Consider the following 15,226-nt stretch of genomic DNA (forward strand, 5'->3'; position numbering starts at 1 on the left):
TGCTCGTTAATATTCTGCATGGACGACAGCCTTGTAGACCGTTCGCCACAATTTAACAGGGAATGAAAAGAGGCACATCCATTGGCTGGGTAGCAAGTCAGCTAATTTCAAGCTGCAAACGCCTTTTTATAATTGTAAGTGTCTGCAAAATTAATAAAAGAGAGAAAACTCCACGCATACACACTGTTAAACCACACTTTCCACTAGACTTGTGCTGGGCATGAAAATATTTACCTGCCGACCTTTGTGGGAATAGTTTGAGGAATGGCCTGTTCCTGTTCCAACATGAGCACCAGTGCGCATAGCAAAGCCCATAAAAACATGGATGAAATAGTTAGGTCTGAATGAACTCGACAGACCTGCAAAGAAGCCCGATCACAACCTGACAGATTATCTTTGGGTGAAAATTGAGGGGAGCCAGGCCTTCTCATCCAACATCTTTATGTGACTTCGCCCGAGATTTCAAATCAGGTCCAGAAAGCAAAAAACTGCCACAGTTTGTCTTTAGCCACAGGTGCTTCCACTCAAGAGCTCGTTTACCTTGATTAGATGCATCTGTGGTTCAAGCCAAACTGTGGCAGGGTTTTTCTGGATCCGCATTTGACACCGCTGAACTTCACAAATGCACTTCTGGAATAATGGTTACCAATTCCTATTAACACACTCCTAAATCTTGTGGAAAGCCTTTCCAGAAGTGCTGAAGCTGTTACATCTGCAAAGGGTGGACGGATGTCAATTTAAACCCTTTGGATTAAGAATTGGATGTCACCCAAATTGATATGAGAATCAAAGCAGGTATGTAAAATAGTGTATTTGTCCATTAGCATGCTTGTGTGTTTGCATGTTTGGATATGCGCACACGCACTTGTGTTAAAACGATCAAGAATTTTGGTGCCAGGAAGTTTGAATAAAACGAGCACCGGTCTGATCACAAGACAGGGCAAATATTTATTTAAATAAGTTATTTACTGGATATACTTGTGTACTGCCAGTTAGGGGTGTAGTGTGCCTCGTCCAAAGTCAGCTGGGATAGAATCCAGCACCCCCGCCCCTGCGACCCTGTACTTTTTTTGTGTAGTGTGTAATGAAGGAAAAAAAACAAAACAAAACAAGGAATGTGATTGGAATATGAAACATTTATTTCTTTTAGTAACAATGTAGCTGCTTTCAAAGCATGCAGGAACATTTTCAATATTATTTCAAGGAAGAATGTGGATTAATGTATCCCAGATGCATGGCAGTATCAAGTGAAGTGGGATGCTCATGTTATATAGAAGTCACATTAATGGTGGACATGGGACTTAACAGTTGCATAGATCTTTATTTGTTTCCAAAGATAATCCATCCACTATCTGTTCCGCTTCTCACAATGGTCGCGGGGGTGCTGGAGCCTATCCCAGCCGTCTTCGGGCAGTAGGCGGAGTACACCCTGAACTGGTTGCCAGCCAATTGCAAGGCACACAAAGAAGAACAATCATCCGCTCTTACACTCATCCTCTGGACAATTTCGAGTGTTCAATCAACCTGCCATGCATGTTTTTGGAATGGACGAGGAAACCGGCATACCCGGAGAAAACCCACGCAAGCACGGGGGCAAGATGCAAACCTCACACAGGAAGGCCGCAGCCGGAATTGATCCAACAACCAGTCGGCCACCGTGCCGCCCTACAAAGATAATTATTATTTTAATTAAAAACGGTATAACTCTATATAAAACACTGCAATTGGCTGGCAACCAGTTCAGGGTGTACCCCGCCTCCTGCCTGAGGACAGCTGAGATAGGTTCCAACATGCCTGTGACGCCTCGTGAGGAGAAGCAGCTCAGATAATGAATGGATGGTTGTAAATAAGACAAAGAAAACAGCACAGTGTGCTGTGACGAGATGGGCTATTAGATCCGCTATGGGATGAGTGGCATGGGGATCAATACTGTTTGTCCTGTCAATGGCTCTGATCCATCTAAGATCGATTCCGAAACTTAAACATTGATATGTTCGATACTTCAGTAATTTGAGGTACTATATTTGCAGTAGGCCGCACGGTTGATAACTAGTTAGCACATCCACCTTGCAGACGTGCAGTGTTCGATTCCAGCTCCAGCCTTCCTGTGTGGAGTTTGCATGTTCTCCCCGTGCCTGCGTGGGTTTCCTCCGGGTACTCCGGTTCCCTTCCACATTCCAAAGAAATGCATGGCAGGTTGATTGCACAATCCCTAGTCCCAAGGTGTGATTGTGAGTGCGAGTGGTAGTTTGTCTTTGTGTGCCCTGGGATTGGCTGGCAACTAGTACAGTGTGTACCCCGTCTACTGCCAAAGACAGCTGGACCACCACGCCCGTGACCCTCGTGAGGAGAAGCGGCTCGGATGATGGCTATATGCATGTATTTGTTGTATCAAAAGGAAAGCAGGATAGGTATTGATGAGCAGACTCAAACAAGGACCACACAATGAGACAGTCTATGCACAGCAAAATGAAGTTAATACTGAATAATATAGTGTTTACAAATTGACAGGGTGAGCCAAAATCTATCAGCGGTGGCCAAAATTCATTTGAAGCAGCCAGCCACAGATAAATATACTATATACTTATATGTGGGGAAACACTGCTGCTGTAATGCCTCAATTTGTGGCTCAAATCAATGAGATCATTGACTGGACCCGCAGACTACAACATTATGGTCGATGACATAATCAACAAAACATGACCCGATATAGCCAATTAGATTGGTGTAAAGTCTCGTTTTTGTGCCTGCATGCGTGCGTGATGGGGGGGGGTTGGGACTTGGCGAACATGGTCATGCATATTACTCTCTCAGCAGTTGCATTTTCATTCACATTTACTTGTCCACTCGGCAGGATGAGGGGCCTCCAGGCAACACAATGCTAACACCCCTCGTTCTGATTGTCGTAGAGCAGTGACCAAAAGCAGCAGCTGGAAGCCACATTAGAAAGACAGCATGAGGAGGGGAAGCAAAGATAACATCTGCACCATTTTCTTTTTTATTTGGCGCCAGCCGGACAACACCTTATCCATTTTTTTCATGCATGGCATCCATGAAATGAATCCACAGCAACATACACGACCATTTACTTTCCTATACTGAGCATAAATTTCATTTTCTCTGCACCGAGTAAGAGAGGGTGATTCACATAACAGGTGGTGTTGATTTTGACTGATCTAGGATTTAGTTGACTAGATAATAGATACTTTATTCATCCACAAGGGAAACGGACTGGGCCAGTTGACTCTTCTGTGAAGACATCATGACACAAAGCAAATCAGGAATGTCTGAACAGTAACAACCTTAAATATTAAACACATTTGAATGTTGTATTTTATACATTAAACTTAGTATCCATCCGTCCAACTTCTTTCGCTTATCCTGTTGAAGACTGCAAGTGGGCGGTTTAGAATACGTGTTGGTATTTTTGCAGGCGCATGCAGTGTTGATAAATAGGTTTCTGCCATTGTGGGTATAAAACAGTCAACGTGATTCAGTGTCAATCGAAGTGGCTCGTATCGTTTCCTTTAGATGCGCCGCATGAGAAGTGCACTGATAGTTCTCGACTTGGCAAAGGAAGAAAGTGTACCTCTCACTCCAGGACCGTCCACAGAACTTTCCGAGATCGGGTGAATGGGTAAATGTCTTCTCTAAGTCCACAAAGCACTTGTAGACTTGTTTAATCTGATCGATGATATACCGATGGACGCTCCTCACAGGCACCCCGAAAAGACTTAACCAGGGAGGCAGAGGCTAGTGATTCCCCTCTAGATTGAACACATGCTCTGAGACTCGTTCCCAAAAAGGGGCAGCACCTCCCCTCTCAGCCAATCCCGAAGCACTCTTCCCAATGTCCATACAATGTTGCAGAAATGCGTTAACCAGGACAGACCCATTATTTTCGGCCTTTAGGATTTCCAGGCAGAACTCATCCACTCCAAGAGCCTTGCCACTCAACCAATTCTAACCCAGGAATATGAGAGCCCGCCTCCGAGCCAAAGAATGTTCTTCTTCATAGGATATATTAGTGGAATTTAGGCCTTCTAAGTATTCCCTCCTCCGACTGCCAACATCCCAAGTCTAGGTCACGAGCACACCATCTGTACGTTACAGTATTGACGGTGCACTGCTTTCCCCTCCTGAGATGCTGGATTTTGGACCAGAATTTCCTCTAAGCTGTCCTGAAGTTGTTCTCCATAACCTTCCACGCCTGTGACTCTCGAAACTGGCCTGGACTCCACTTGGCCTGCTGATACCCAGCAGCGGCCTCTGAAGTCTCAATGGCCAAAAAGGTCCAATAGAACTCTTTGCTAAGCTTGAAGGCATCATTGACAACCATCTCAACAATGGAAGCATGAATCATTGCCCACTTGGACTCAACTGCTTCCCCGGGAAGAGAAATAAACTACTCCCGTAAGTCAGTCGAAGCTTCTAATGACAGGACTCTTTCAGACCGTCTCAACCATCCATGTTTCAGTCTCCCATGTCAGACCGGCATCTTCCCGAACCATCTGAGCCAAATATCTTCCAGATGTTGATCGACTGACTTCACCGTCTTCACATGGGGGGACAAGACATGCAGAAATGAAAGACACAAGTCATCATCAATCTTATGTCTGAACATGGTGCTTGTTTTGGATTTGGTGGGAGCTTCTCAACCTCACACACGTGTTCTGGCTCCTTTTCTATCAGAGAGGCGCATTTCCACAGCCCTTGACCAGCTTCTGTTTCGAGGAACCACAGAGGATCCTGTCTTTGGCAGGCATATAGCTCACCTTGCAAAAAAACCCATTGGCCCCTCTTAGAGGTGGTGCGTCCATGAGAAGGGAGGAACATGCTCCCTTTTCGGTCTGAGCCCGGTGGGGCCCCATGAGTGCAGTCACAGCTATCGAGTCCAACCTCCACACCTGGATCCGGTTATGGTGACCCAAGACACACTGAGGTCATGTATTTTCATCACCACTTAGGATCTGTTTGCCCTGAGTGACCCTGAAAGTGGCATGAAGGACCAGACAACATAAACCCCTCCACCATAATAAGGTGAAGGCTCAGGGAGGGAACTGTTTAAAGGTCTTAAAGATTGGAAAAACTATGAAATATTGCCAAACATTTTGATTTCTTTGTCTGTTTCTTGTTTTCAACTACATAAATACAACAAGTCATAATGCAAATATGGTTTGGGTGAGGTAAATGCGAATCAATGTGGAAGATGTTGACAGTACAGTGATGAGTTTAGAGAATGGGATATGTGCGTTTCCCTCTCAAGGTGGAATTAAAAAGCTGTATGGCATGGAGGAGGGAGGATTTCCTCAGTCTGTCAGTGAAGTAGGACAGTGACAAGAACCTGTCAGTAAAACTGTTTTGTCTCTATGGAGCTGGTGCTGTGCAGTAGACATGATGGCTTGTGCATGATTTATGCTTCAGGTTCGTACGGTAAATCATAGAATTAAGACTAAAAAGTAATGCAGTGCAATTTCAGTAGTTGACAAGTGACATACAGTATTTTTAGAGTTACTTAATATGCTGAACTAAACAGCTTTGCCATGTGCACTGGACATTCAATTTAGGCCAAAAGAACACATAAAAAAAAAAAATATATATATATATATATATATATATTGACTACAAGTAAATGTGTTTAGCCATTCATGGCTTTTAGCTGCAATCTTTTTTTTTTTAGGAGCTAACACAACGGAGAAAAAAAACCTCTTAAATGCTGCCATTACTGTATAGGGGGAACAGCCTGCGCATAATGTTTAATGCACCATGGATTGGTGTCATGCACTTGTGCTGAGTGGTGTTTAGGGTTAACAAATGGGATGAAATGCAATCTCAATGTAATGACACAAGCACAGTGATAATTAAACGCAGCCAAATCTCTCCTTTCACCCGCCATTGAAAAGGAACTCTGGTTTCAACAATCATGTACACAAGATTCATGTTTTTCAGAGCAGAGTCACCGACTGACAAGTATGAGATGGCCCTGATCTATCACCTAATAGGCATGTCATTAAAAAAATGTTGGACTGCTGCACAATTCCAGACTTGATGGTGAATGCAGCTGCCTTCCGGCTGAAAAACAGACAGGCTTAAGGACTGATTATGTAAGAGTGACAAAATAAACTGGGCCACTGTCATTTTTGTCTCTCCTTCAGACTAGGAGACCTTGTAACTCTAATGTGATATTGATTTAGCTCTAACCTATCACAGATGAATAAAATGGGTAATATTTTCTCTACTTTTCCTTTACTTTGTTCAACAATGCCAATGTGCACCACAAAATGATAAGGAAGTGCCTTTGGTAAATTTTGAACAGCATGTTTTCATCTTCCATGAACACATTACCAGTTATTTAATAAACGGATGAGGCATTCTCCAAAAGTCCACGTCTCATCATTTGCAGGGGGAGAGATTGCAGGTGGCCTGCTTATGTCATGCACAGCCTCCACAGTCTAGCATGGCGCACTAGGTTGCACTGCATTGAGCCACTTTCTTCATCTTTCTTTCAAAACTTTGCTGGCACTCTTGGGCACAAGAGTCCTTTATTTCTTTTGAGTTTTAATACATGTTTGCTGATGCAAATAAAAGTGTAACGCAGTTTCACAAACAAATTTGAAGAGTCGATTAAAATGAATGAACTTATTTTCCCCATGATAGCCATCAGAGCGGCTGCAAAAACTGTTGAATAAAACAGTGATGTGCTTCAAATACTACTTTGGAGCTGCTTTCTTGCTGGAATGCAATGACAGTGAAGAGACAAAAGTTAAGGTAAGCTTGAAGTAAAAAAAAAATAGAGTGACAGGCCAGAAATGGTCCTTTCCGTGGTGCATTGGGACGAAGAAATAAAATTGCATTTGTGCGTTTGTGTCTCCCATTTTAAGCACTCGTCATTTGAGACTGAGAGTCATTTATCTCCAACAGCTCTAGTTGCTGCATTTGTATTAAACAGGAGTCAATCAAGCAAACAATGAATGCCAGCTGGCTGTTGAGACTATGAAAGAGAAAAAGGAATACGACAAAAATGCATGCACGCGTGAGGCCAAATGAATGCAAGCAGTGGAAACAAAACAAGACCCAGCTTTTAATCTGATTACACATCAAATGCGAGGAATCCATTAGTGATGGATTGTATTGGCTTTGTGGCAAACTTGGGTAGACCTGTGTGGAGATCTTTTGCTTTCTTGTCAAAGAAGGTGAGCGAAGTGAAAGAAACACAACTGGATACTTGGTGGACATAATTATTTTTTTTACGCAACTGCTCTGAAATGCAGTTAAAGCTATTGCCTTTTACTCTTCTGTGGAATCTAAACTGTATTGAATTTACAGACCAATGACAGTGAAAACCTCCAAAGTCCACACAATGTCTTTCACAATCTGTAATGGCATTTTTTTTTTACAGGCAATATAATGAATGAGAAGTCAACCCCCAAAATGTATTTACGATAATGTGTTCTTATCAGTCCCACATGTCTAAACATTTTATTCTGGTTGGTATTGTGATAGTGGAATATGAGTAAAGCAGCAAAATCCAGCCGTATTTTACCAACTCAAAGGACGGCCATTTTTCCACTTTCTGTCAACTGAAAATGACATCACAGTTGCTCAGGGCTCAGTTCACCAATTATGGCTCAGCTTCAGAAACAGGTGATTTACTGCTAGCTATGCAAACCCAACAGGCCCAAAAGACACCACAGAATTCCTACTTTGGTTTAACGCGCATCCCGTACCACCGGTGTCCACCAGCGGGTTTGGGGTTTACCAACCACGACAGGCACCAACCAGCGTACGCCCTCAGCTCCAATCGGCCACCTCAACAACGGAGACAGGGGAGCACGGTCCACTGAGATTCAATGTCCCCTCCCTCCCCCAGGATGTAGGCAGAGTTCTACCGCAGTTGGGAGTTGAAACTCTTTCTGAAAGGAGATTCTGCCAGACGTTCCCAGCAAACCCTCAAAATACGTTTGGATCTGTCAAGGTCGGACCAGCATCTTCCCCATCATCGGAGCTTACACGCCGCCAGATGCTCATCTTTTGACAGCCCCAACTCTGTCTTTACCGGAGTGTCCAAAACATGTGGTCGCACACAAAATCGATCATCGAACTGTGGCCTCGGGCGTCCTGGTACCAAGTGCACAACCAGTCCAATAAAAGAACACCAATGGGGTTCTGATCGAGCGGCCCATTCCTCCCAGGTTTCACTGATATTGCCCATGTGAGCATTAAAGTCCCCCGGCAGAACGAGGGAGTCCGCAGGCGAAGCATTCATCAGCAGACCTTCCTAGTATTCCAAAAAAAGGGAAGTTTTTTTTTTATTTACCAGGCACACTGTTTTCACCAAATGTTTGTTCTAGTCAGATGTAATATTAAAACAGACGCATGCACGCACATCAGAAGGAAATAATATTCTCACAGATGACAAGGGCACATGACTGGCATACAAAGGTGATTATGTCACCAGAGACTCTATCATAAGCATGTACAGGTAAAAAGGCGTGAAATGTTCAAATATAGTGAAAAGGGAACATGACAGCCTATTACTGGAGAACCAAAGACGGGGCTTTTAACTCAAAGTGAGCAAGAGAGTGGAGCTGGAAGAAGCAATGTAGAATTTCCAGCAGAGCAATGAGCAGTCATAAAACGAGTTGCTGTCATAACCTCCAACTGGCAGTTGTTTTTAAGAGCTGCCATGACTTCAGTTTAGTGTTGCGTCAAGTATTTAAGATTTGCCTGAGGATTTCTGTATTATTTTTTTTTTGCATTATGAATGTTATACAGTATATATATCCCTTTGCATTCATCCTGTGACAGTGACCGCAGACAGCACACAAGCGCCGTGAGCGATTTAGTTTTTTTTTTTTTCAAGATTCAATAGGAATTTAGGTACCTTGTTCAAGGTCTAGCATACGCATACGCCATTCAAGGAAAATCAACAAAAACGGCAGTCTCTGGTTGGAGTTTGTTGCTGACAATGTTTTGATAGCCTGTGCTGTATTTTTCTTCAAAACAATCTCAATTTTTGTTTGTTTTAGCAAGATGTTAATACAAAAACGTAAATACTTCAATAATGAAAAAATATTTAAAAAAAAATACATTTAAAAGAATCAACATAATGAATTTAAGTATTTATTTATTTATTAGATAATGAAAGGAACGCGTTGGAATGTTTACCATGATGACTTTGAAATGAGTATGAGTTCATTTGTGAAGGATTCATGAAATAATTTCGCATGAATATTTTTTCTTGTTCTTTCAGGTATATTTGTTACCATTGACCAGAGATATATACAATATAGCTCGCATACAAGACATTCATATTTCGCGACTAATGGAAGTTAAAGGCACAATATCGAGAGTCATGTGGGAGCCCTATGAGTGGTCTTTTGAAGTGGTGTCCAGGGCAAGACTGTCTCTTTTATTGCATTTTATGAGCTGAGTTCAAATCTTGCTGGCATTTTGCCATTCTCATTCAATGTAGAAGTGCCTGAATGTGACAGAGTTTAATATATTCACCAACACTCTTCATACTGATTTCTGTTAATTGTCTTCTGTCTTACACGCAACATTGTCTTGGAACACTCTGTTCATTTTTTATGTCAAGGTAGACACATTTATTGAGTTTATACTCACAATCACAGGGTGACTGTCTTTTCACTTTGACGCATCTGTTATGCTCAAGAGGATCCTTTCACTGCAGTTTACTCGTCTGTCTGTCAAACAGATTACATTTATATATCAGCAACCCACAATATCCTCCTGCAAGGTGGGTCACAGAGCGCAATATTTTTTTTTTGCAGTTGAAAAAAAGAAAAAACAAAGGCAGGGCAACTTTATTTATGGAACACATTTCATACACAAGGTAACTCAATGTGCTTTACACAAACAAAGCACATCTAAAAACTACACTGAAAAAAGATAACACTTGATGGACTTCATCAATTGAACAATTTTCAATTACTGAAAACCTGTTTTAACTTCAAGTAAGTTCATTTATGAAGTCAAAGAAAACCCATTAATATTGTTGACCTCATTTAAAATAATTAAATGGGAGTAATCACATGATATAAAGAATCATTCCATTTTACCCGACAAGTTTTTCCTTTATGTAAAACATATTTGTACATTGGAACAAAGCAAATATATTTTTTTAAATTTGTCTCAAATATTTTAAAATCATCATTATTCTGAATTTAAAACAATTGCTTCATTGCTCCATTTGCAATTGTAAAACAGGCAAGGGCATGGTCATACAGCACATATTTACTACATAACTATATTTAATAGCATTTAAAAATAAAAGTACTAAAGACATTTAAAACAAAATACAGAATTAAAAGATTTGTTTTTTTGATTATTTATTGACCTTCACTATCGTTATTTGTATTTGTACTTTAATATTTTAGTTTTTCCCAGAGCCTTGTTTGCCTTTTGGTTTACATTAAAATACAATTTTGAGTAACTCCTGCCTGGCTTCCCTGCATTTGGGTCCTCCTCCACGTATAACCTGACACATCTCTTAATTTCCCTCTTGTGACAACAAGAGTGAGTAAAGTTCAGGTATGCTAAGTCACAATAGCTGTGTTCGGCGTTGTTTGGCGGTCAAAAGTGTTTCCCGGTGTTCATAATATTGACAATACCCCATTTAATAATGTGGAGACCTGCAACTATTAGTCCGAAGCAGCTAATATATGTACCAATCCATATTTGTGTCTAAATTGAGCTATTTTGGCTTTTAAGCAGCTGTGTTTTGTAGTCCGGAAATTATGGTTAGTGGATGTCAATAGGGAATTAGCCAGGTAATTAACTTTAAATATTGTTTTGGAATTATGAAACCTCTACTGTTAGCTTTTTTTTAGGGCTTGGTGACTGATTAATGAAATGCAAGAATGGAAGCGCTTTAAAAGGATGGGGACACGGCACAATTATTTTATGAGTAAGGACAGCGGGACAATGACAGAAGGGTGCCAAGTTGAGAATGGAGGACTTACCGGCAAAATAGGGTAAAGTGCCCATCTATGGTATTTGCATGCTGTAACTCATCAGCTTGGCAAGACAATGAGGTTCCTGTGATCGACAGCAGTGTAATGATAGATTTTTCAGCGCACATTCCCCCACGTGTTGGCAAAAAAAATAAATACAATCAAAATCAAGGCTGCAGAGTCGAGCGTAATATTCCCATGACACAGTGTTTGACAAGTGCAGCTGGGGAGAGGTTTGCGCATTGATCCACACATTAGCCCCCACCACAGGCATGCTCATTTCAATGATAAGGGGGGGGATATTTTGTGTGGAGTGCCTCAAGACCATCAGAAGAGTCAATACGACTCACAGAAGAATGAAGTGAGGGCTGAAATCCATTGGGGATCTTTGTAAGAGAGTAAGTGACCATTGTGAATGGCTAATGAGGGAAAGGGCGATGTGCCGAGATGATGAGTGGAAGGAAGGAAATAGGAAGTAATCAAGAATGAACTAGGGTGAGAAACTCTATGTCATCTTTTATTTTCGCCTGAATGGAATAAACTCATTCTAAAAGGCACAGGGAATGTTTTGTGAGGTTGAAAAAAAGTGAAATATGAGAAATGTGCAATCCTGCATCGTGAAGATGAGTTAGTTAAAGCAAGGCGCTGGATTTTACCTTGCAATTGACTGGTGACTATTTCAGGGGGTACCCGACCTCTTGGTCAGCTGGAATAGGAAAGCAGTTGGATGGAAAAAGTTCTTTTAAAAAGTTGACCACAGAATGACTAGTCACTGAACCAAAATGTTGTGTAACCCTAAATTAGGAATAAGGTACGGTATGACCATAATTATTTTCATTATTTGTCGAGAACAAGGGGAAGGACTAGATGAGTTTTTCTACTTCTTCCTTCTCTATTTCAACATGTAACTCAACTAAGCTAAGTATTGATCATCTTTTCTTTTTTTATTTTTATGTCCATGTGTTTATATGTTCAATAAATCATTACAATCAAACTCTTATGGCAATAATTATTTCATAAGGTGGCTTGAGTTGAATACGCCAATTGCGTCCTACTTTAGTTAATATACAAGCATCCTCTAGTGCATATGCTGCCTTTATTGCAGATAAAGTATGTGATGGATAAAAACCACAGAGACCAGGTATGATTAGAAAACACTTTTTTTCCTCTCCACTCATAAATTAACTCGGCAATAAGACAAGCCTTTTATCACTAAAAAGGTCATAAACCCACCCAAGGGGGCCATTAACTCATTCACTACCAGCCGAGTAAAAAAAAAAAACAACAAAAAAAAAAATCAATCTTTGACGTCTTTAGCCGTCAATGGTAGTCAATGAGTTAAGTGTGTCCTCTCTCTTTCTGTCTCTCGCTCCCCCTCTCAACTCAGCAACACATACTCAGAAATCGGGTTGAATTCCAAGACACCCAACGCGTTGGAATGGAAATGCAGTCGCATGAAGCAACAGGGCCTGTGTAATGGGGAAAATAGACTTGGATCAAAAAGCAAAAGCAATGCAAGAAAGGTTTCAAGAGTTGTAAGGCAAAAGAATGAGAAATCAATGTGTAGGGAGATTCAAACACTTGCCAGCCTCGTTTAAATGAATTACAGCCTCGCAGCCGGTGTCTTACTTGAACATTTTTAACACTCAATAGTCAAATTGCAAATCCAGGCTTTTTTCCCCTCCCCTTTTGTGACCTATGGGGAAGTGATTAATTACATCTTTGTGCACTGCCGTCCATCTGGCAGGGTTACTTACCTCCTCGGGAAGAACGAGTGCTTAAACTGCTACCAATTCATCCGCAGTAGGGTGTCTTTGCTACTAATAGTGGTAATAATTTGAATTTAAATGAGCCATTTTCTGCAGTAATTGAAAAGATTTTCATATTAACATGTACATTAGCAGCAGTTTCCCTTACGCTGCAACAGCTGTTAGGCCACGGGGTATATAATGAGAGATAAGACCAGAGTTTGCATACATAAAGATTATGTACTGTATGAAGGCAAATGGTTTGAAAAATGAATATTCACATGAGAATGTTTCACCTAAAGCATTTTTAATTTCTCAGCAATAAAAGTAAAGTCAGTTTAACAGGGATGTTTTGCTTTTGCATTCCTACATTGCTTTTTTGTTCTTGGTATTCAGTGTGTGCATTTCACAACTAGGCCATCAGTTGAAGTCGTCCTTAGGCCGACTTGAATAAATACCCCTTAAAATACCATCATTTAGGACACCACAGCTGGATAAATAATATACACGTACACACTACTGGGTGTTGGGCGACCTCGATTTACGAAGGTCAGTCTTGAATATTGGCCTTGCAAGTATATCTGCAATCAACTCCACACTTTTCCTCCTTTGGCCATTATGCCAAAAGCAAGAATATATTTCGAATATTCGAATCCCAAGACGCTTTTCATCGCCTTCTACGTGAGGCCTGCTAGAAGGCCTTATTGTCACCAATTCAGAATCCGATTGGCTATCGCAATTTTATTATCAACTCTAAGGAGCCTGTTCACTCAAACAGCAAAGATGCCCGCATGGTTCTATCTGAAGGCCTATGTGCTACTGGTACAATGAAATCTGCCTGGCAACACAAGCTAGCTTAAATCTCATTGGACACAAACTCTCACCTAAAAATACAACACTGGAATATATTAAATACACACACACAGACATATATATATATATTTATAATTATGTGAAATGAACTTTTATCATAAATATAAACATGATTTCTTGATTTTTGGTTATGTTAGGCCAGCAGAGAAGGCCTTGAAGGCCTTGACTGCCTACCTCTGCTGGTATTATGTACCGGGATGAAATTAATAATGTGAATATTATATGACTTTTTTTTTCCTTGTTTCATTGATATCCCGCAGGAGTCAGTGTGCCTTCAACAGACTTCTATCCAGATACCCTTGTAAAACATTTTAATATACGGTATAAAGTAACATCAGCATTGGTAGCGAATAGAAGGTTATAGCATAAGATTGGCTTCAATCTATCAAGAACTTACCACATCAGTGATATCGTAATGTCAAATATTACTTACTGTAAAACATTGCTGCAGAACCATCCTGAATTTCAATTCAATGTTTTCCTTTTCAGCATTTCCTGGACAAGACTGTGTAGACGAGGACAAACCGACCTCACTGAGTAGCAAAAGAAATTCAATATACTTTTTTCACAAAAGATGTCTGTACTCTAATACAACGTGAGTAGGACTTTTTTTTGCCCGATTTGGAATAACATAGTGCCTCAATTACATCTAAATTTTGACTAAGTTGATTTTTGTAACATTTTCAAAATTAGTTCTTACACTTAATGTTTGCATCTTGTTTATGGGTTTCGTGCCATCCTTGAATGGCAATTTTTATGAGAGCCCTATGCACTGAAAAAAAATTGACAGTGATTATTTTGTAGTTTGCTTCAAACCCTTTTTCTTTGGGCGAGGAGAGTTGACCTTAATTGAAAAAGGTATTCTCAAAAATTAAATATATTAAAAGCATGTATTTTGCACATATTCACATATTTTGTCCACATTTAATATACATATTTTTTGTCAGACCTCTGGTTAGGAAGTGTGTGGTGCTATGTGGCCACCCCAGTAGCACTGATGAAAAATTCTGCCCCCCTAGGCTAAATACTATTTGAAATATGCTAATCTTGATCAACTCAATTTAATTTGATTTATACAGCATAACACAAAACCAGGAAACACAAAACATTACAACAATGCCGAGTCTTATGCTGAGTCACAAGCCATAGAATAAAAATGTGATTTAAGACACAGCCTCCACTCTTCTGCGATAACCTACTGCAAATATTTGTGAGGACAGACGTCAGAGGACCGATTTGGACTTTTTTACTGACTCATAATCTCTGACCAAATTCATCCAACCGTGTCTTCAGAGCACAAAACCGTTCCAACAAAGCTTGTTAAATAAATTAAGAGATGTCAACTAGTGTTTTTATCCATATATTTGATGCTTGCACTGGATGGCAAATGCCTTGAGTGTCGTCAAATGACTAACAGACAGTGAAGACAAGATGGGAGCTCAAAACAGTGGATATCTGAAAGTAGAGGAGAATCGAGGATGTTAATGCCTATTTTCGTTCCTAGCTCAAGTCTGCGTGCTGATTTTTGTCTTTTGGTATTTTGCACAGGAGCATTTGCATCCATTTTGGGAAGGAATGAGCCTTTATCTCATTTGCCTTAAAATCAAGGCGGTCGAAGTGCAACCCGTG

General features: G+C 40.6%; 1 protein-coding gene and 1 long non-coding RNA gene across 4 annotated transcripts in view; both read left to right on the top strand.

Moving 5' to 3' along the window:
- The window catches only part of alk (ALK receptor tyrosine kinase), a 306,393-nt gene that overhangs the window by 17,033 nt on the left and 274,134 nt on the right, over positions 1 to 15,226 (top strand). The window lies entirely within an intron of this gene.
- Positions 658 to 4,131, top strand: LOC148343454 (uncharacterized). The gene is made up of 3 exons (XR_015842934.1): positions 658 to 795; positions 3,532 to 3,637; positions 3,720 to 4,131. It is a non-coding gene; the product is annotated as an uncharacterized LOC148343454 (long non-coding RNA).

The sequence above is a fragment of the Idiotropiscis lumnitzeri genome, chromosome 1 (genome assembly GCF_059441095.1).
Source record: "Idiotropiscis lumnitzeri isolate Australia: NSW breed Sydney's pygmy pipehorse chromosome 1, RoL_Ilum_1.0, whole genome shotgun sequence".
NCBI lineage: Eukaryota > Metazoa > Chordata > Actinopteri > Syngnathiformes > Syngnathidae > Idiotropiscis > Idiotropiscis lumnitzeri.